The sequence below is a fragment of the Suricata suricatta genome, chromosome 1 (assembly GCF_006229205.1).
Source record: "Suricata suricatta isolate VVHF042 chromosome 1, meerkat_22Aug2017_6uvM2_HiC, whole genome shotgun sequence".
NCBI lineage: Eukaryota > Metazoa > Chordata > Mammalia > Carnivora > Herpestidae > Suricata > Suricata suricatta.
Window position 1 is genome coordinate 115,905,475 of NC_043700.1, and position 22,522 is coordinate 115,927,996.

General features: G+C 42.2%; 1 long non-coding RNA gene and 1 pseudogene across 1 annotated transcript in view; both read left to right on the forward strand.

The window, feature by feature from the left end:
• LOC115294880 overlaps window positions 1-22,522 on the forward strand; it is a 146,239-nt gene that overhangs the window by 42,501 nt on the left and 81,216 nt on the right. The window lies entirely within an intron of this gene.
• Window positions 7,747-8,426, forward strand: LOC115294833 (annotated as a pseudogene).

Genomic DNA, 22,522 nt, shown 5'->3' on the forward strand with positions numbered 1-22,522 from the left:
TTTTTACCTAATGTAAAAACTATTCTTTTTCTATTCCAGGATCGCACCCAGGACACTGCACTGCATTTAGTTGTCATGTCTCTTGTTTGTGGCAGTTTCTCAAATGTTCCTTGGTTTGGATGACCTCAACAGTTTGGAGAAATACTGGTTAAGGGTTTCAGAGAATGTTCTTCTATGGGATTTTCTGATGTTTTTCCCATGATAGACTGGGATAATGTGTTTTGTGGAGTAAGTTCACAGAGGTGAAGTGTGGTTTTCGTCATATTCTATGACATGGTTTATGACTGTTGATGTTAATTAACTTTGATCACCTGACTGAAATAGTGTTTGTACAGCTTCTTTCCTCTCCATTTCCATACTGTACTCTTTGCAAGGAAGTCACTATGCACAACCACATCTAAAGAGTAGGAGATAGGCATCACGTCTTGAGTGAAGAATATCTAAATAAATTACTTGGTATTCCTCTGTGCGTGAGATTTGTCTCTTTTTATCATCTGCCTATCTACCTATCATTGATTATCTATCATCTATTTATGTTCATATGGACTCATGGATATTTATTTTATATTTTGATTTATAATGCAAAACTACTTTATCTCTTTCACTGCTCAACTGTTTCAACTTAAGCCTTTGAGAGCCTTTTCAGTTGGTTTCTGGGTCCCTTTGACATGTCCTCATCATTGTGTGTGTGTGTGTGTGTGTGTGTGTGTGTGTGTGTGAGCACTTCCTTACTTCTTGGCACTGTAATATGCTCCAGGGCCGTTTTGTGTGCAGTATTTCTTGCATCAGTCATAGAAGCAACCATTTCTCCAAGGAGTCCTGTTCCTTTCATTGATGCCACTGAAGAATGGTATTAAAAACCAAGATTTGGGCTGAAGAATGTTTTTTTAAAGTTTACTTATTTACTTTTGAGATGGGGAGGCTGGAGTGGCAGAGAGAGAGAGAGAGAGAGAGAGAGAGAGAGAGAGAGAGAATCCCAAAGAGATGCATTGTCAGCACAGAGCCAAACATGGAACTTAAACTCACAAATCACGAGAACGGGACCTGAGCCAAAATCAAGAATCTGGACACTTAACTGACTGAACGAACCACCCAGGTGCCCCTCAAGGATTATTTTTATTTTGTTGCTGAATTTTAAGACTTCTTTATACATTCATTATGTAATTCCTTAATTATATATATATGATTTATAAATATATCTTCTTATACTCTTTGCGTTTTCTTGTTCTTTCTTTTTCTTTATTGCTAATTGTTTTTGAGAGAGAGAGAGAGAGAGAGAGAGAGAGGCAGAGCGCAAGTGGGGGAGGGACAGAGAGAGAGAGGCACAGAATCCGAAGCAGGCTCCAGGTTCTGAGCTGTTAGCACAGAGCTGAAGTGGGACTCCATGAACTCACGGAGTGTGAGATCATGACATGAACTGAAGTCAGAAGCTTAACCGACTAGGCCACTGTGGCTCCCCATTTTTAATTTTCTTGATAGTATCCTTTGAAACTTACAAGTTTTAATTTTTTTCTAATGTTTATTTATTTTTGAAAGAGAGGGAGAGACAGAGCATGAGTGGGGGAGAGGCAGAGAGAGAGGGAGACCCAGAATCTGAAGCAGGCTCCAGGCTTTGACTTGTCCGCACAGAGCCCAATGGGGGGCCCGAACCCATAAACTGAGAGATCATGACCCGAGTCAAAGTTGGACCTTAACCAACTGAGCTCCCAGGTGCCCCTACAAGTTTTAATTTTTGGTAAAGTCTATTTTTCTTTTGTCACTTGTGCTTTTTGGTGTTGTATCTAAGAAACCACTGCCTAATCTAAGGTGATGAAGATTTATACCTAGATTTTCTTCTTAGAGTTTTATAGCTTTAGCTTTTAGGTCTTTAATCCATTTTGTGTTAATTTTTGTATTTTGTATTTTGTGAAATAATGGCGCAACTTCATCCTTTTGCATGTGAACATGAAATGCTCATGAATGTTGTCCCAACATTATTTGTTGAAAAGATTATTCTTACCCTGTTAAATTTTCTTGACATCCTTATGGAAAATATAAGGGTTTATTTCTGGATTCTTGGTTCTATTCCATTGATCTGTATGTCCTTCCTTAAGCCAGTACCTCACTGTCTGGATTACTGTTTTGTTGTGGCTTGAGTCTTGTAGTACTATAATAGGCACAACGCACTTAGTTGTCCTTAGTGAGCAGCGAGAGGCTGTTCAGTTGACCTCACTCGGAGCTGTGCAGAGTCTTACTGTGCTCTAAACTGGACCAGAACCTTTATTCACTTGCTGCATCAGAAGGTAGGAGGTATACACAAGAACCATAAAATTCCTTTATGGCATAATGACATGGTGTGACATTGGCTAGATCTGTAAACTGAGTAGCTTGAAATAGATACAGATAAAGCCAGAGGCAGGATTAAAGGGAGGGTGTTGGGGTATAAGAAATGAAATTCATGCTTAGTTTGCTGTTTTCTGAGAAGCTCTTAGAGTCAGCTGCTGTCCCCAGATGCACAGCTCAAGAGGCTGCAGGAAGGCCACTCCGCTTTGCAAATCACTTCTGCTTCACTCTCTGCTCCCAAAACTTGGCTCCATGAGGTCTTCTGTAAGTGTAAAGTGGAGGCATGCTCTTAATGTCCACAGAAACAAATCTATTTTATAGGGATGCTTCACAGAGACTTTTTTAGACAGAATGCTTATACCATAGTTCTGTATCTGAAAACAAATGATCTTTTATGTGTTGAGTCATTATCACCTTGCCTAAATTTCCATTGACATTGGTCAATTAAGAATTGTACATTTAGGGGCATCTGGGTGGCTCAGTTGGTTAAGTGTTGGACTTTGGCTCAGGTCACGATCTCATGGCCCCACGTCAGGCTCTGTGCTGACAGCTCAGAGCCCTGGATCCTGCTTTGAATTTTGTGTCTCCTTCTCTCTGCCCTTCCCCTCATTCATGCTCTGTCTCTCTCTGTCAAAAATTGACTTAAAAAATTTGTACAGTTAAAGGGTAATTTTGAATGAGTTTCCAGAGGCTGAACGGTGGACTAATATGAGTGAGAAAATCCCGGGGACCACAGATTGGGGGAGAAGTCCTCACATCTTGGTGGTCTCTATCTCCAGGAGCCCTACTAGGTTTTTACTTTGAATGTCTGAATATGAAGGGTCTAAATTCACCAATTAAAGACAGAGCTCGTCAATGTGACTTAAAAAAAATAAGACCAAACTATAAGGAACCTTTTTTATGTATAAACACTCAGATAGATTATAAGTAAAGGATGGAGAAAGACATACCATGCTAACATTAATCAAAGAAAGCTGGAGTATCTGTATTAATTTCAGGCAAAGCCAACTTATGAGCAAGGAAGGTTATCAGGAATAAAATGGTGCATTATATACATGACATTGTATATATGATAAAGGGTTTAATTCTCCAGGAAGACATAACAACCAACACAGGACTCAAAAACTGATAGAACTGAAAAGAGCAATAGACAAATCCACGATTAGAGCTGGACACGCCAATGCCCTTCTGCTAGTAACTCATATATCCAGCAGGCAGTGACTCAGTAAGGACACAGATAACCTAAGCAGAGCTCTCAACGAACCAGATCTAATTCCCATATACAGAAACTCAGCCAACACCAGCAGAATGCACATTCCTCTCAAGCTAACATGGATTACTCACCAATATAAACCATGTTCTTGTCATAAAACACACCCTCATAAATTTAGAATTATAGAAACCATTCAAAGAATATTCCCAGATAACAATTAAATTAAACTAGAGATCAATAACCTAAAGATAGCTAGATGACCCCTCAAATATTTGAATATTAAACAACACACTTCTAATTAGTCCATGAGTCAGAGAAGAAGTCCCAAAGAAATTCAAAAATATTTTGAATTCTACTTGAAAGAAACCACAAAGGAAAAGACTGAAAAAGTTGACCACACAAACAATAGAAACAATAAAGTCTTCGATTGTCAAAAATTGTCACAGAGAAAATGGGAAAAAAAACAGCCAGCTGAGAAAAATATGGCAAATATAAATAGAATATACAGATTTTTAAAAATCACTCAGACCTCAACAGGTAAATGGCACGAACCATCAGTTCACAAAAGAGTCTAATAGGCATAATAAACCATTTAACTTTACTAGAAGTAAAAGTGATACAATTTTTCCTATTAAATTATCAAATATTTAAAAGAAGATACTATTCTAGTAAGCTATACCTTTGAGATTAGTGCACTATACTGAATGTGTGCTGAAATCCAGTAAAAAATTCTATGCAATGCTGATAGACATTTAGTTAGAAAGGCACTTTTATACTTTGCTAGTGATAATTTAAATTATTGCAAACTTTCTAGAAAATATGGCTAGTTGTCAGAAGCATTAATAATGTTCATATACTTTAAAAAGATGTTTATTTACTTATTTTTAGGGAGAGAGAGAGGGTGCATGCATGCATGAACAGGGGAGGGGCTGAGAGAGAGAGAGGGAGAATGCCAAGCAGGCTTTGTGCTGTCAGTGTAGAGCCCAACGTGGGGCTCGATCTCATGAACTGTGGGATCATGACTTGAGATGAAATCAAGAGTCAGATGCTTAACCAACTGAACCACTCAGGTGCCCTGATAATGTTCATATACTTTTTTTTTTTACTATGCAAATAAAATTTTTTTTGGTAGTATAGTTACTATTTAAGGAAGTGCTGTTTTCTACATAGTAAGAAAGGCCTTATTACTAAGACAAGTGTTGTCTTCCAGGGGCACGGGTGTGCTGATTTGAAGGGACACGTGCATCCCAATGTTTATAGCAGTGCTATCAGCAATAGCCAAAGTATGGAAAGAGCCCAAATACCCATTGATGGATGAATGGATAAAGAAGGTATACATGTGTGTATATATATATATATATATATATATATACCATATATATCATATGACTTCACTCATATGAGGACTTTAAGATACAAAACAGATGGACATCAGGGAAGGGAAGCAAAAATAATATAAAAACAGGGAGGAGGACAAAGCATAAGAGACTCGTAAATATGGAGAACAAACAGAGGGTCGCTGGAGGGGTGGTGGGAGGGGAGATGGATGGGCCACATGGGTAAGGGGTATTGAGGAATCTCCTCCCAAACTCATTGATGCACTGTATGCTAACTCACTTGGATATAAATTAAAAAACAAATAAATTTAAATCCAAGTTAGTTGATATATTGTATACTGATATTTTAATATCATTTAAATATTATTTAAATGATAATTTAATAGGAAAAATTGTGTTTCTTATATTTTCAGTAAAGTTAAATGTTTTATTATGCTCTTTTGTGAACTGATGGTTCTTGCCATCTGTCTATTGCAGTCCAAATGAATTTTAAAAATCTGTGTGTTCTATTTATATTTGCTATAGATATTTTTGTTTCTTAAATTCCACATGAGTGACATTGTATGATATTTGTCTTCCTCTGACTTATTGCACTTAGCATAATACACTCTAGGTCTATGCACATCATGGCAAAAGGCGAGATTTCATTCTTTTTGACTGCTGAGTGGTATTCCATGGTATACGTAGACCACATCTTCTTTACCTATTCATCAGTCGAGGACATCTGAGCTCTTTCCATATTTTGGCTATTGTTGATAGTCCTGCTATAAACATTGGGGTATTTTTGTGTCTTTTAATGTTCATATATATTAATCCAGCATTTCCACTTCTAAAATATGAAAAAAATGACACACAATAACATCCTTTATATAAATGAAACATTTGGAGCACAAAAATCCACAAAAGATTAATGCTTACAAATATTATGGTAAATATACTAAGATTTTAAGAAGCTATCAAATATTGGTTTAAGAAGTTTTTAGCACTAGAATGTGTTTTTAAGAATAAACAGGGGTGCCTAGATGGCTCAGTTGGTTAAGCAGTTAAATGTCCGATTTCAGCTCAGGTCATGATCTCACAGTTTGTGAGTTGAGCCCCACATTGAGCTTCATGCTGACATTGTGGGACCTGGAGCGTGCTTCAGATTCTGTGCCTCCCTCTCTCTCTGCCCCTCTTCCACTCGAACTCTGTCTCTCTCTCTCAAAAGTAAATAAACATTTAAAAGAAAGAATGAACAATATACAAAGCTATAAATATAGTGTAAACACAATTTTATATTAGAATGCATAGAAAAAGAAAATAAGGAATTATGGCAAAGTAATTGGTGCTGCAGTATTGCCTCTAGGTATCAGAGTTACAGTCATTTTTTGAGTCATTGTTTTTTGACTTTTTTAATAATTTTTTGACACATTGAATATTTTCTAAGTGAATATTCAGTACTTCAATAATTAATAATACAACAAGTAAATAAAAAAGTGCAAGCTTCTGAAATCCTCTCTTTTCTTTTTTTTTAATGTTTATTTATTTTTGAGAGAGAAAGAGAAAGAAGGACAGAGGATGCAAAGTGGACTCTGGGCTGATAGCAGAGAGCCTGATGCAGGGCTTAAACTCATAAAGTGTGAGATCCTCATGACCTGAGCCAGAGTCAGGTGCTTAACCACTGAGCCACCCAGGCGCTCTTGCAAGCTTATTTCCTGTTTCTGCACTTGCTGGGCTCTAAAGTATCTTCCAAGGTGAAGGTCAAAGGTCACCTCCTCTTGAAACCCTTCTAGACCCTCAGACAGTCATATACCCCTTTGCGTTTGTCAACTTTTTCCACGTAGGTCTCTCACTCCTTGCTCCCAGTAGACTGAGGAGAAGGGGCCGTGTTTTGGCATCTTGTCTCCCAGGTACTCAGCACAGCATCTAGTACAAAACAGATATTTAATGAATCATCATTATGACTGTTGAATGGCTCAGTTCACTCTCTTCCTCATTCTTTTGCTGGAGACTCCTCTCCTTTCCCTGCTCATATTCCTGAGAAACCAGGGAACTAGGAAGCCACGAGGGCAAAGACATTTCTCAGCCCCATGAAAGGCTGACTTTCATTTCCTGCTCCTGGCCTCACGATTAGAAGTTGGATCCAAGATGCGAGTGTCATTTTGTCCCTGGCAGAAGAAACAGCGTCATGTTCTGGAACAGAATGAGTACCTTGTGGTTATTTCTGCCACAGCTGAACTTTTTCTTTTCTGTAGTGAATGGATTAGACGGTCCTACGTGAAATCAGCTGAAAACTTTTAGGCAAATTGTCTTCACATCTTAGTTCTCTTTTCTAGCTCCCTTAAGATCTGGACCCTGAGCGGAGACTTTCTTTAAGGGTGTGTGTGTGTGTGTGTGTGTGTGTGTGTGTGTGTGTGTGTGTGTGTGTGTGTGTGTGTTTTGATACAGAGAGAGACAGAGCATGAGAGGGGGAGGGGCAGAGAGAGAAGGAGACACAGAACCGGAAGCAGGCTCCAGGCTCTGAGCTGGCTGTCAGCACAGAGCCTGACGAGGGGCTCGAACCCACGAACGTGAGATCTGACCTGAGCCGAAGCCGGAGCCTCAACCGACTGAGCCACCCAGGCGCCCCGATCGGAGCCTTTCTTGATTCTGGTCTCTAAAAGCAGATGGGCCTGTATTTTCTCCCTCCATGAATGCTGAGGAAAAAACTTGCCTACACACCTTATGCTAATGAGGTAGTAAACAAAATGCAGTAGTCACTGTGGCAAAACAGCCCAAACTTTGATGATGCTCAAGGCTGCTTTTCCTCCTAAAAACAACACTAGGTTAAACAACAACAACTGTGAGAGAAAAGTACATACATCACTGCACACACTTTTCATGCCTAGTGGAGACATGGCTCGTGGCCCCAAGAAGCATCTGAAGTACAGAGCACGTCCAAAGCATTGGATGTTGGATAGACTGGAGTGTTTGTGTCTCTTCCGTCTGCTGGTCCCCATTAAGATGAGAGAATGTCTCCCTCTTATCATTTTCCAAAGGAACAGACTTAACAGGTGCTGACAGGAGATGAAGTAAAGAAAATATGCAGTGTTTCATTAAGATGGATGGCAAGTCCGAACTGGTATAACCCACCCTGCTGGTTTTACGGGTGTCATCAGCATTGACAAGACAGGGGAGAGTTCCCATAGGATCTATGACACCAAGGGTCACTTTGCTGTTCATTGGGTTACACCTGAGGAGGCCAAGTATAAGTTGTGCAAAGTGAGGAAGATCTTTATGGGAATAAAAGGAATCCTTCATTCGGTGACATGATGCTCTCACCATCCTCCGGCTTGATCCCCTCATCAGGGTGAATGACGCCATTCAGATTGATTTAGAGACTAGAGCGATTACAGATTTCATCAAGCTTAATACTGTAATTTGTATATGGTGACCCCAGAGGTGCAGACCTGGGAAGAACTGGTGTGATCACCAACAGAGAGAGACACCCTGGTTCTTTTGGGGTAGTTCACGTGAAAGATGTCAATGGCAACAGCTTTGCCACCGGGCTCTCCAGCAGCTTTGTTATTGGTTAAGGGGAAAAAAACACATGGAAAGGGAATCTGTCTTACCATTGCTGAAAAGAAAAAGACTATTGGCCAAACAGAGCAGTGAGTAAAATGGTCTTTAGGTAACGTGATTGAAAGTCTTTATACTTAATTATAGATAATACAGCATGAAAAAAAAGTATATGTATCACTGAATGACATGAGACCAAAGTGAATGACCTTGAATCCAAAGAGATGCACTCTTATTCTACACATATGTCCAGAACAATGACAGTGGTTCTTTTTTTCCTTTGTGATAGTTAATGTGTCAACTTGGAGAGGCATTGGGGCTCAGATATTTGGTAAAGCATTTTTCTAGATGTTTTTGTGAAGACATCTTTTAGTGGGATTAACATTTAAATCAGTAGAGTTTAAATTAAGCAGATTAACTCCTTAGGGTGGTGGGCCTCATCTAATCAGGTGAAGGCCTTAATAGAAAAAGACCAACTTCCCCAAGCAGGAAAGAATTCTGCCAGCGACTGCCTTTGAACTCAAATTGCAATCAGAGCCTCCATACTACTGGCTTACCCTGAAGATTTTGGACTTCCCAAGCCTCCAAAGCATGTGAATCAATTCCTTAAATTTATTTTGCTCTCTCTCTCCATCTCCATCTCCACCTCCATCTCCACCTCCATCTCCACATCCTGTTACTTTTCTTTCTCTGGAGAGCCCTGACTATTACCTCCTGCTATAGCTGAATTGTTAGATCAAGCGATGCCCTATGGCATGCCATCATTGGGAAATAAATGTCGTAAAGTTGTATTGAACTCCTTAGAACTGTGGATGAAAAGAGAATACAATCCTTAATTAACAAGGACATCTATCTCTTCATGAATACGAAGTATTTCATTGTTAACCTTCTTTTTGAAGATGAAGTCACTGTAATAGTGTATTAGATCTGTGATTTTGCTTGGACCTTCAGGCATGATGGGATGGGCAATGTTGAATATCCCCAGTCTTTTTTCAACTTGTTGGTACTGGAGAGTAGGCCAGATAGAGCAACATCTATTCCTTGGCAAGCCAGTATTAGGGATTGATTCCATATTAGTTTCTACTCATTGTTTTCACAAATCACCACGAGCTGTTTAAAACAGCGGTGATCTTGAGACCGACAGGCCACACCCAGTTTCATTAAGGCTCAGGGATGCCTTACATGCCTCCCTCTGGAGGCCTTAGGGGACAATCAAGTCCCAGCTTCTTCTGGTGGCGGCCAGCATTCTGGCCGTTCCTGGCCACATTGGTTTTCATTTCTCTTTAGTTGCCTTGAATCTGGAACAGTGTTTGAACCTTCCCTTGACCATCATGACCTTGAGAATTTTGAAGATCCCAGGCCAGTCATTTTATAGAATATCCTTCAGTTTGGGTTTGTCTGACGCCTCCCCTTGAGTAGATCTGGATTACGTGTCTGGCAGGGATATCATGGATGCGGTCCCGTGGCTCACCGCCGTCTGTCAGCAGACACATTTTACTTTGTTTCATTACTGGTGATGTTAACTTGCATCACTTAGTCACGAAGGTGTTTGCTGGCCTTGTCCAGTGCAAATTTACTGCGTCTTCCTTCGTAATTAGTGACTAGTTTGAGGGGATGTACTTTAAGATCCTGTAAATATTCTGTTCCTCATCAAATCTTCAATTTCTCCATTATTTATCTATCTAAATATTTATGTATTTATATAATGGATTCCTCTGTTGTTTCATAGGTTTTCTTTGATTACTCTATTTTAATGCTCTAATTGTCTCAGATGTAGCCAGTGGGAACCTCTTCAAACTGGCTTTCTTTGGATATGTGACTTTTTTTTTGGAGCACTTCCTTAGTTATGGTTGAACAGGATGTTCCAGGCTCACCATTTACTTTTTCTGTCTGAGCTCTGGAATCAGCTGTTTCCCAAGGAACTCTGATTTCTGTTGTGGAGAATGGTATTGGGAAGGAAGACGTGGGTGTCATTTCTATTAGGGAGCTGCTATCCCCAGGCCCTGTCTGGTGACAGAGTTAGGAAATTTGTATATACACACACATTTACAATTATATTTGTCTATTTACATATATTGAAAACTATGTGTTCACATGAATATCTTCAATTTAACCCAACAATATAGGGTTTGTTTTATAATTTTCTTCCTTTCCCTATTTGTAACTCCCTTCTCCGGTAATCAGAAATTTGACCCCCATTATCCTAGTCTATTTACTTATTTGATCTTCTCACCCTGTCGGTCTCTGGCACCCTGCTCTGGGCCAGTACACCTGTTCACATTTCCCCCAAACACCGATCTCCCAACACCCCTCATAATGGCTTTTGGACTAAATGGTTCAGAATGGAAAGAGAGAGGAAACTTTTCAGCCGATTATTATTGAATGTGTACTACACAAAAGTACTAATCAAAAGGTTATGTGGGCACTGTTTGGGCTATAGAGGAAAATAAGATGCTTTGGAGTTTATAGACTTAGCAGACAGCTGGTCTAGGTTACATAGCAGTTAACAAATGCCTCCCACATCTCAGGGGCTTAAGACCACCACCGTTTATTTTTCACTCATGTTTTATGTTCCTTGTCTCTCTGTTCCGCGTCGTTTTTATTCCAGGGCCCAGGCTGAAGGAACGAGCCATTTTTAGGAGGTGCTGATCTGGGGATGATCTTGCAGTAGAGGAAAGAACGAGAGGAAGGCATTAGATGGTGACGCGTGAGCAGGGTGTGAATGGACGTGCTGCCCCATCTTGGGTCTGATGGGTCGGAGGCTTCTGAGTCAGAGTAGCCTATGGCACTTGTGCTCATATTTCACTGACCAATGCAAGTTACAAAACCAAGCTGGGCACGATCGGAATGAAGAGGTGCAATCCTTCTAAGAGAGAGCAAGTGAATATTGGGGAAAAACAACGCAATAAGCCATTTAGATCTTTCAGAAAACAGACACATGCATGTCTAATTAGCAGACACGATGTGAGAGAGGAAAATGCATAGTCCATTTAATTCCACTTTGCAGTAAGAAAGGTAGAAAAAATATGACAAATGGAAGGGTGTGGTCCATTTTGTGGTGTTAAAGAGAGAAAGGCTTCAGGCGAAAGTGAGAAATTGAAGGAAAAGGAAAACAGCACGTTCTTTAAGACCTGGAGAAGGAACACAATATAACATGTAACTTTTCTGAGGAGGCAGGTGTTTGGGTTAACGATTAGGGCTTGCAGTCTCCTTTCACTGCAGCTCTACACGGTTTTGTAGCGCTTTCTCAGTTTCATTTCCTGCCCGTGGAACTCCACAGGGCTGTTTCTTGGACTAACAATTCCTTTGTAACAGGGGACGAAGAACCTAGATATGTGGACAGAGTGAAAACTTATATTTTGAATGTTTCCCAGTCTAATGGTTGAAAACTGGAATCTCATTGTAGTTTTTAATTCATATTTTACTTGTTACGAGTGAGGATAAGCATCTGTTAAGTTTCATGTCTCTACCTCCATTTTATTGGGCAGTTTTTATTAATACTCTATGCCTATTTTTCTATTGGGTTTTGGGTCTTTTTCTAATGATTTCTAGAAACGGTTGAGGAGGATTTTGTTGGTCAGGGTTGAGGAATTCCACCAGAATTGTGCCAAGTGCTAGGGATGGATGGGATGCAGTCTGTGGGCTGAGTCTCTCTCTCTAGATTACCGTAAGTGAAAAGACTCACCTGTTTCAAGCATTTAGGAAACAGCAGCGAGGTCAAGTGGTGGGGCTTAGGGCTCATGGTGTGCTTTGGCAGGAACACAGTCTCATCCAGGCAAAGTTCCTAGTGCCTTAGGTGGTGCTCCCTCAAAGCAGACTCCGAGATGAGGGTTTTTTTTCAAGTGTCTGTTTTCAGGGTCCTCTCAGGAGGAGATGAGTGAGAGAACCAGGACAAGTTAAAGGAGGAAACCTAAGAGAGGAGGTGGTCTCCTCAGGAAGATTAGCTTCAGCCTGGCCCCCGGGGAAGCCCTGGAGCATGAACCACGTCACCGAGAAGGTCATCCCTCCCTTGAGAGAAGCGACTTGCCATTCGTGCTTCGTGTCAGTAAGTCATTGGCTGAGGTCTGGGGAGGGGTGTCGGGGGGAGCATAGCCCCAGGTCAAGATGGCCCCATTGGGGGGGAGAGCAGCTGTGAGTTGTTAGCAGTCACCACTTACAGCAGCTGAGGGAAGGGGGCACCTGCCTCTAAAAGGAATCTGGGCGGGGCACCAACAGCTTCCCTGCATTTAGTGGGATCTGGAGTTCCCCCAGGAATCCTGCCGTATCCGCCAACGTAGGGTTCCAACTGTACTTGAATGTCCCCTAAAAATGTCCCCAAATAGCAAGTGAAAAAGCTTTCAACAAAAGCTAATGGATGCAGCCCAGAAACATAATTGTGAAACTCACAAATCAGAGTTTGACTGGTAGTTGTATTGCCTAGGATAATCATTTGTTATCTTGAGCAAGACACTCTGCTGGGACCCAAGTGTTAGTTTATGAACATTTTGATTATTCTTGAGTCCCAGCTGCAAAATGCCAGAAGCTTGACTCTTTAAATATATCACGCAGTTACAGGTGGTGATGGCTCCAAAGACGGTGGCAGAGGTTATCCCAAGCACATATTTATAATTGACATTGAATGTGTGAGCAGGATGCTAACGAATGCATGTGCTGATTACTTTCCCCTGCCACAAACATTAGCTCTCGTTTGGTTTAACTGTCAGACTGACACTGTAGATTAGGGATGACAGAATGCTGGCAAAGATCCACAGCGGGGAAGGATATTAAGAAAATTAGCAAACTGTGTATCTTTTGATTCTTCTATTTCCAAATATAAATCGTTTGTGGGTTATGGCTTAATTATAGGCCTAAAAGAAAAGCAATTAGACTTACAAGTATGTTCAGATTTTTTGAAGTCTTTTCATTTTAGCACAGGAAGCCAAGCTGATGACATCTGGTTGGATTGGATGTATTTGAGATTAGACGTATACGAAAAACAAACATTTTGTTCTTCTCAGTTGTTCTTTCCTGTTATATGCATTAGTATTGAGTTTTTGATTATAACGTTCAATGTCATCTTGTATATCCTTGTGTAGATTTGCTTGGCTTGTCAGTAACATTGTTCCATGTTTTCATGGTGGTCTTGGCCAGTGGTATTATCATTCATGAAGGTGACCACTCTTTCCAGCAGAGTTACGTTGGTGGTTTTACATTTTGATATTTTTTGTGTCTGAAACTCGCAGCTGCTGAGTATGCCTTTTAATGTCATACATTAACTCTTACTGACAAGGCCCCCCACGTGGAGGTGTGAGGTGCCCGTTCCAGGCAGGAGTGTCCTGTACTTATGGCATGACAAGCCCTGAACCTAGCTTGCACTCTATGGGTGCTTTGGTGGGCACTTCGTCTTCTGGTGACCCACCATCTTGGCCTGCTTATTCTGCAGGCTGTCTAGTATATCATTGAGTCACAAAGCAGAAGTCAATGCCGGGGGAACAGATGTGGTGACCCAGTGTGTACGAAGTGTCTTGGAAAGAGTGACTCTGTAGAGTGTTGTTTTTCCAATGAACCTGCCACGTTCCCATTTGGGCCTCCTTCATCTAGTGGTTGGACTTTTCTCTAAGGCATTATAAAAGCTCCCAGATCAAGAATGAGAAGAAGGCAGAGGGAATCAGCAGGTGTGTCCACTGATGGGGTAAAGTGGGCTTTTGATCACAGCTTTTCCTAGAAGGATAGCTGTAGAGGGATGTGTGCACCCTGCTGTTTCTAATCTCTGACATAGCGGTGCAGACGGAGGGCACTGCCTCCTCCTTCAATTACTGCGTGAGTTTCTCCAGGAGTTGGAATAGCAGCAGCAGGTAGCAGTTCACGTGTGGCAGCTCAAGGCTCGTTTACTGAGAACTTACTATGTTCCAGGCGCCGTGCTAAGGAAAACACACACGCTGTCTTATCGAGGTCCTTCTAACCGCCCACTGTTATACTAAAGGTACAAAGAGTAGGTATCCTTATGATCCTAATTTTGCAGTCAAGAAAACTGAAGTCCGAGGAACTTAAATGAGTTTGTAGATTACACAGTTAGCAACAGAGGAGCTAGACTTCCTACCCCAAGCTTCCTGGTTAAATTATCTCCAGGGCCCGTGCTTGCACAGGGAGCAGCTTGATTCTGAGAACTGGGTGTACGTAGCCCAGGTGAGTTCCTGTTTTTATAGTTACCTGGTGACCCGTCCTGGTCTGGGGAACACTGAAGAGTATGCTTTTTATTTATTTATTTTGAGAGAGAGAGAGAGTGCGAGAGAGAGCGCACGCACAGAGGGAGAGGCAGAGAGAGAGAATCCCAAGAAGTCTCTGGGCTGTCAGTGCAGAGCCCGATGCGTGACTTGATCTCACTAACAATGAGATCATGACCTGAGCTGAAATCACGAGTTGGACACTTAACTGACTGAGCCACCCAGGAGCCTGGGTTTGTTTTTGGTTTTTTTTAGTAATTTTTAATCCTAGCCACTTGGACCGACATATTTATTCATGTGAATTTCTCTGATCACTTTAACCAAAGAGGGATGTTCTCAACTTGTCACCATTGTCGCTTTTCTGCAAATTCAGGCTGATGCCGTATCCTGTCACCTTCACCTTCCCAGCTCCTTGAATCATCTTGTAACCTCTGCCACACAGTCCTAGACAAGGCCCAGATCAGGACATTTCCTTAGACTTCTTGTCCCCATAACTGTCCATAGGAGCCAGTGTCAAAATCCTTCTAGAACTGTTCTTTCCCTCTGTCATTGCAAACATGCTATTTCACTGGGAGACTTGATGGCTATTGTCCACTGAGTGCAGATCAGGGCCTTGGCTTTTGCTTTCCTTCTCCAGCTCACAAAGAGCGTGTCACTTTCCTTATTTCCATTGTCTGTCCTGCCCAGGCCCACCTCTCAGCACATCCACCGTTACTACCCCACTCTGTCACTGGTTCTGGACTACTGCAATGACCTTTAACTGTCTTTCAGCTTCTATCTGATTCCCTGTATTAGTTATCTATGGCTGTAAAAACAAATTATTCCAAAACATAATGACTTAAAGGCAACAAGCGTGTGTATTATTACTGTTTCTGTGGGTCAGGAAACCAAGAGCAGTTTAAGAAAAAAAATTGTAATGTTTATTTTTGAGAAGAGAGAGCATGAGCAGGAGAAGGGCAGAGAAGGAGAGAGGGAGATACAGAATCCAAAGCAGACTCCAGGCTCTGAGCTGTCAGCACGAAGCCCGGTATGGGGGTTAAACTCACAAACTGCGAGATCATGACCTGAGCTGAAACCAAGAGTCAGATGCTTAATCCACCCAGGTGCCCCAGGACACCAAGAGCAGTTTAGTTGGGTGCCTCTGACTCAAAGATTCTTGCAAAGTAACAGTCTACTTGTTGAACTGGGCTGTAGTCATCTCAACATCTGACTAGGGCACAAGGATCTACTTCCAAGATCAGTCATGTGGCTGTCACAGGCTTCAGTCCTCATGGTCGTCATTCCTCGTCACATTCTATGGACCTCTTCATAAGGTGGCTCACAGTATGGCAGCTGGCTTCCCCCGGAGTGAGTGACTTAGAAAAGAGAGGAAACATAAGAGAGAATGTTCCAGATGGAAGCCATAGTCTTGTCCTAGCCTAATCTCAAAAGCGACACCCTGTTACTTCTGTCATATTCTATTCATTGTGAGTCAGTAAGTGCAGCCTGTACTCCAGGGGAATACCGAGGGGCGGGAACACCAGAAGGTGAGGATCAGTGGGGGCCATCTTAGAGCTGGCCTATTATATCCCCTGCAGTCTATCTTCACCCAGCAGCCAGAGATATAATTTTTAAAACTTTTTTATTTTGAGACAATTAGTGATTCCAAAGATGTGAGTTTAAAATATAAACCAAATCATGTCACCTGCTCAAAACCTTTGAATATCCAAAAGTCCTTATTATGACCTACGGTCTCCGTCAGGAATCTCAGCTATTTTTCTGACCCTCTTCTTTCCTTTCACTCTCCCTTTGCCTCCTTTATCCTTCCTACGTAGACCTCCACTATTTCTGTCAACCCCCCTCCTGTCTTGGGACCTTGAACTTGCTGTGTTCCCTGTGCATTGGACTCTCTTCCCAAGATAGCTACAGGCCTCATTCAGGTCTCTTTGGAACTGCCCCCTCCTCAGAGACCCCTTCCCAGGTCCCCCTAACCAGGATGTGCCCCTTGTTTGTTTCTACTCCCTTATTTGGTTTAATTTTTGTCTGTGTCATGTATCACTTACCTGACAAATTATTTGTAATTACTTGCATATTTCTGTATCACCCAGTAGAATATTATTTTTTTTAACTTTTATTTATTTTTGAGAGACAGAGAGAGACAGAGCATAAATGGGGGAGGAGCAGAGAGAAAGGGAGACACAGAATCCGAAGCAGGCTCCAGGCTCTGAGCTGGCGGCACAGAGCCTGATGCGGGGCTTGAACCCATAGTCCAGACCGCGAGATCATGACCTGAGCTGAAGTCAGACATTTACCCAACTGAGCCACCCAGGCACCCGTCATCCACTAGAATATTAAACTCCGTGGAGGCAGGGACTTGGTTTTGTATTTGCCTGCATCCTCCATGCGTAAGACAATGCCTTGGTGTAAATAGGTGACTTGTAATATGTCTCATAGGATTGAATCATGTGGAAGCAGTAAACAAAACCCAAAGGGAAAAGAAAATGATTTCTATAATGTCCCTATCCTGTGCTCCACCCACCACCTCCTGCCCTCAGAATGGCATCAATAGCAGCTAGGAGTTTTTATCCTCGAGAAGTTCGAATTCCAACGCAATCCTCACAGCACACTGGAAACCCACAGACAGCCCAAGTGGCAACTTGACAGGAAAGCTGTTTTCAGTCTCCTTTGCTTTGGGCTGTGAACACAGCAGCGCTTCTCCTGGGAGCCTGTAGTGAGGTGTGATGCAGTTCATGGCTCAGAGCGAGGAGGCTGGAGAGCGCCGGCTGACTGAGTTATTGGTTGGGGCGACAGGGGATTGGAGAACCGATTTGTAAGCATTTTTTTGCGAGCACTGTCACTTCAGTTCAAGCCTCCTCTGCGGTGACAGGGGACAAGCCCAAGGCTGAATGATTGCTTCTTTGTCTTTACTTCAATAATAAAATATCAAGGATATTGTGGTGGAAAGTTTCCGATGTACCTTTTAATATGTCCGGCTCTTACCCTGAACTCCTAACTTCGCGAGGAGATGCTGGAGGCTAGTACAACGGATGGGGAGGGGGTCGGCGAGGTGATTTCATCATGGGGTGGTGAGGACAGGCTTTAGTGCTTTTTGTCTTAAAAGAGGAGCCCTTGTAGCTGGGGAATGGCCGGGACGCTGAATGCAGTCTCTGGCTGCTGGAGTTCTATGGGATTTTTCCTGCTTTGAAACATTAGAATCTCATGTATAATCCACAGACTATTTTTACTGAATAGCACTTGAATGTGAGAAGAGTCCTTTAGAATAATTTCTGTGGAACAAATTCGGTGGCAGCATCTTTATTTTCTGCTTTGGCATGGTGGATTCTTAAAGGCCTTTCAAAGGAAATTCTTTTGCCTCTCCAAGCCATATGTATTGGGAAACATACTATCTGGAAATCAATTAAAAGAGACAATACTCATTTATCCAAGTCTGTATTTTCTCCTCTTTCAAGTGGCGCTGGGGCGCCTGGGTAGCTCAGTTGGTTGAGCATCCAACTCTTGATCTCGGCTCACGTCATGATCCCAGGGTCGTGAGCGAGCGCCTGGCGCTGACAGCGCAGAGACTGCTTAGGATTCTCTCTCTCTGGGGCACGTGGGTGGCTCAGTCTGCTAAGCGGCTGACTTCCGCACAGGTCACGATCTCACAGTGTTAGTAAGTTCAAACCCCACAATGGGCTCTGTGCTGGCAGTGGAGAGCCCCCTTCAGATCCTTGTCTCCCTCTCTCTGCTCCTCCCCTGCTAGCAGTCTCTGTCTCTCTCAAAATAAATAAATAGACTTAAAAAAATTAATCTCTAAGATTCTGTCTCCTCCCTGCCCCTCCCCGTCTGGTGTGCACACACATGCTCTCTCTCTCACAAACAAAAATTAAAAAAGAAAATGGGGCTGGTAGTCCTCTGTATAGGGTTATCAGGAAGATTAAATGAGACGATAGAACCATAGCTCTAAACTCTGAGTTTTACAAAGAGCAGCCCTTCCATAAATTGTCATCCTTGTTATAATATTATTATTTTAAGAAGGAAAGGAAAGTTTCCAACTTATAGCCTTAACAGCAATTTGAGGAAGGAGCTGCCAAGACGTGACCAGCCAGAGAGCAAGCTCGCTGCTAGGGATTTTATGTCAATTTGTACAACTTTCGGGTTTAAACTGGTTAAGCGCCAGCGTCTTCCTTCTACTATTCAGAGTTAAGTATGGTGTTCTTGGTGACAATTAATTGGTATCCTTTTTAATTTGTAGGTTTTACTTTAAAAAAAATCGGTTCTACACTTACCTGTTTCAAAATTCAAATGGCACAAATGTGCCGTTCTTCCCGCCACCGCCTCCTGTTGGAGGCGACCACGGTTGATCATGTCTTAGTGGTCTAGTTAAACACAGACTTGCATATACTTCCCCCTTCACACAAGTGCGAGCATGTGGAACTTGTTCTGCATCTTCCTTTTTTCACTTAGTAACTTACATCAACAATAAGCCTCATTTTTGACTGGTTGTGTGGATTCTTTGTGTCAATGACCACAATTTATAAGTCTCCTATTAGTGAAAATCAGGCTGTTTCAGTCCTTTGCTATCCGGGTTGTAGTGAGTAATCTTGTGCGTATGTTATTCTTCACAAATGCAAGTACACCTGAAGGGTAAAGTGGAAGAAGAGCCATTTGGTAGGATTGCCAAAGGGCCCTCTGGACCGGTGCCGACACCTGCCCTGCCGCCCGCAGCGCACGAGCAAGCCTGTCCCCCCACGGCGCCTGGCCACAGGGTGACACCCAATGTTTTTCAGCTTTGATACATTGATAAGTGAGGTTTCAATTTGCATTTCTCTTATGAGTATACATGAATATGCTCAAGAGCCTTTTCTGTAAACTGGTGATTCTTCTCCTTTGTACATTTCTCTGTTGGTCTGTCGGTAAATTGGGATGTTAAAGATTGGAGTCTACTGGCTGGTTGAAAGAAATAGGGCTTAAAGTTGATAGACCAATATTCAAGTTCTGGTTCAGTCTTTATTGGCTATGCAAATCTATTTGGGCTTCAGTCTCTTCATCTGTAGAATGATCATAACAGTGCCTACTTCACGGGGCTCCGGGGCGTAGAGCCGGGGAGTGAGGGTGTAAGAGCTTTGGGGTTCCAAACAGACCAGGTCCAGGCACTCGCTGCTGACTGAGCCAAAGGCAGTGAAACGAGTGCAGGTGAAACCAGAAAGTATTCAGTTCAGGGAGGCCCACACCAGGAAGACAGCTGACTAGTGTCTCAAAGACTGTCTCCAAAGTGCCAAAAATTCTTCCAGATTTATGTGGGGGGAAAGTGGGGTGAAGACTGGTGGTACATGTAGGTGGGCAGTGAAGGTCAAGTCAATCCCTTTCTTGGGGTCAGTGGGTAGAGGCTTGCTGGCTCAGGGCCGTCCTTGTCGCTCGAGGGGTAGTTCCCTTTCCTTCAGCTGTAGGGTCTTTTGCCTGAGTTCAGAGATAAGCTGGTTAGAAGATCTTAATCAATTAGAAAGTTTGAGGTCTACATGGAGGTAGTTGAAAGTCTTGTTTCAGAAGGATTAAAAGAGATAACTCATGTAACAGTACGATATCTAGCCCTTTGTAGGGGCTCAAGAAGTTGTTAAAAAGTGGTTTTTTTCTCCTTCCATGATTTTCCAAAGATCACAACAAACACTTTTCCATATTCCTAAGGAGCCACATATAATTTCTAAGAAAAACAGAAAAAAGGAAGGAATGAAAGAAAAATGTCCTGGAGAAGCAGAAATAGAGGGTGGGACAGAGAAGCCTTGTTTTCTTGGCTTAGATATCTTGAATCCCTTTTTATATTGCTGCCCAGCATATTTCTCAAGCTACTGCTTTCTCTGAAGGTGGTCAGGGAATATAGGCTAATTTTAATAACAGCATAAGTAAAACATAATTAGGGAAGTAAAGCTGCTCTGTCTGGATGCACATACACATTACAAAGCCAATAATATAATAGGGCTTTAAGAAACCCTTTGCTGCTCAGCATTATTGGGGGGTTATCAGGACTTTGCCCAAGACCTTAAAATGAGCTCTCCAAAATGTTTCTTTCTGCTAGCAAAATAGCAAAAATGTCATCCTGCAGTCCTTTCTCTGGACACATGTGCATTATTACCCTCTGTATCACCAGCGCCTAGCTCTGTGCCAAGCACGTAAAAGAGGCTGACTCTAACTGAATTATGGTCTGAGATGTGTGCTTTTGAAATTCAATATGAGTCGTGGTTAAAACCCCAAAGAATTAAAATATCTCTGACTTTCAAAAAGGACATTGATGCATTTTTCTGCTCTACATCCATTTAATAAGCCAGAATTATCCACAGAGCCATGCTTTTCAACTTTTTTTTTTAGTTCACAAGATCCTATTTTTATTTTATGTCAAATTTCCTCTCTCTGACTCACCAAACGTGATATGCTATATATTCATATGAAGTAAAAATAATTGTAGATCTGTTTTGTGAATGACTTAATATCTCATGGGATAGATGGAAAGATGGTAGAGTGTTGTAAAGCCGTGATGGAAAATTCATGCTCCGGAGATTCCAGGATGGGATATTTTAATAGCCTCATAGAAGGGTGAGTGCTGGGGATGACTTCCTCATATTTTTTCTCTCTCTAACCATTTAAAACTCAGTCACTCTGCTCTCTACAGGTCTAGGCTGCAATTTATTATGTGTAAATGTGGCTCTGACTTCAACGTGGATTTTACCAGCTAGGAATGAGGGTTTCCCACAAGCCCCACCTTCATTTGTGGATTTTGGAGGGTCTAATCCCTGTGGTTTCCTTCAGAGAAGGTGCACAATTACTGCAACCATCTGCTTTTCAGCTTCTGGCAACTTGCAACCTTTACCTGTAGATTAATAAATTCTTCTCTGCATGTGCTTGGAAGCCATTTCAAGACTCCTCCTCCTTCCCACAGTGTCTGCACTCACGCCCTGGAGTGGGGACCTGGAGGCTCTCTTAGTGGCCAGTGCACCTAGCAATCTGATATCTGGGAAGACCGCAGGGATGAACACCTCAATATCTTTCTACCTTTTAACACACTTTAGCTTTAGGATTATTTGTTGGACATGGCACAAAGGTCAAGGGTTTCTAAAACACTTCTGCAAGGGCTCAGAGCCTCGAGGTGGACCTGAAAGTGCCAGGTGAGATTACAGACAGTCTAAGCTGCTCCAGAGATTTGTGTTTCACTTGTTGGACGCTTTCCCTCTATTCCCTTCCACCATGCTTATCGTCTTCCTTATCACTGACGTCTTCTTCAGAGAATGTGCACAGAATGAGCAAAGGCAGCACATCTTGATTAAACCTATCACTTGCTAGTTGATCTGGGAAAGGAGGGTCCATCTCATAGACAGACCAGTTGGTGGTTCAGCATCAGGATCCCCCTGTTCCCGAGACCTGTGACCACGGAGAGTTGAAAGTTGCCAACATGCAGTCTTGTAAGTTAAGGCTTCAAGAAGAAACCCAGTTAGGCTGCTAGGTTTGAACATACACTCTGGGATAAAAACCCGATAACTTAGCAAGAGCTCTCACAAGTAAGAGCTTGCCAGGAATGGGAGAGTGACTCAGCAGGGACTCTGGGAGCAAGATAGTAACTGTGGACCTGACTGGTTAGTCTCAGAGGAGATTATCTGAAGGGTATGAGGAGCTACAGGAATTGAGGTAAAGAATGAGGAAGTGCAGGCTGACAAACTGCTTCAGTCACCTGTGCTCCCCTATTTTCCTCCTGCTAATTGTAGTTTCAAAATCAGCAACAACTACCTCTCACAATAATTAGGGTTTATCAGTGCATGGGCACACATTTGAGAGTTATACATGTAATACTCAGGCACTCTACAGCTAAAATCATCATTTGTGTAATTTGTTTCTTGAAAGATGAACTCAGTAGGATATAATCAAGAAGCAGCTCTATTTTTCTCCTG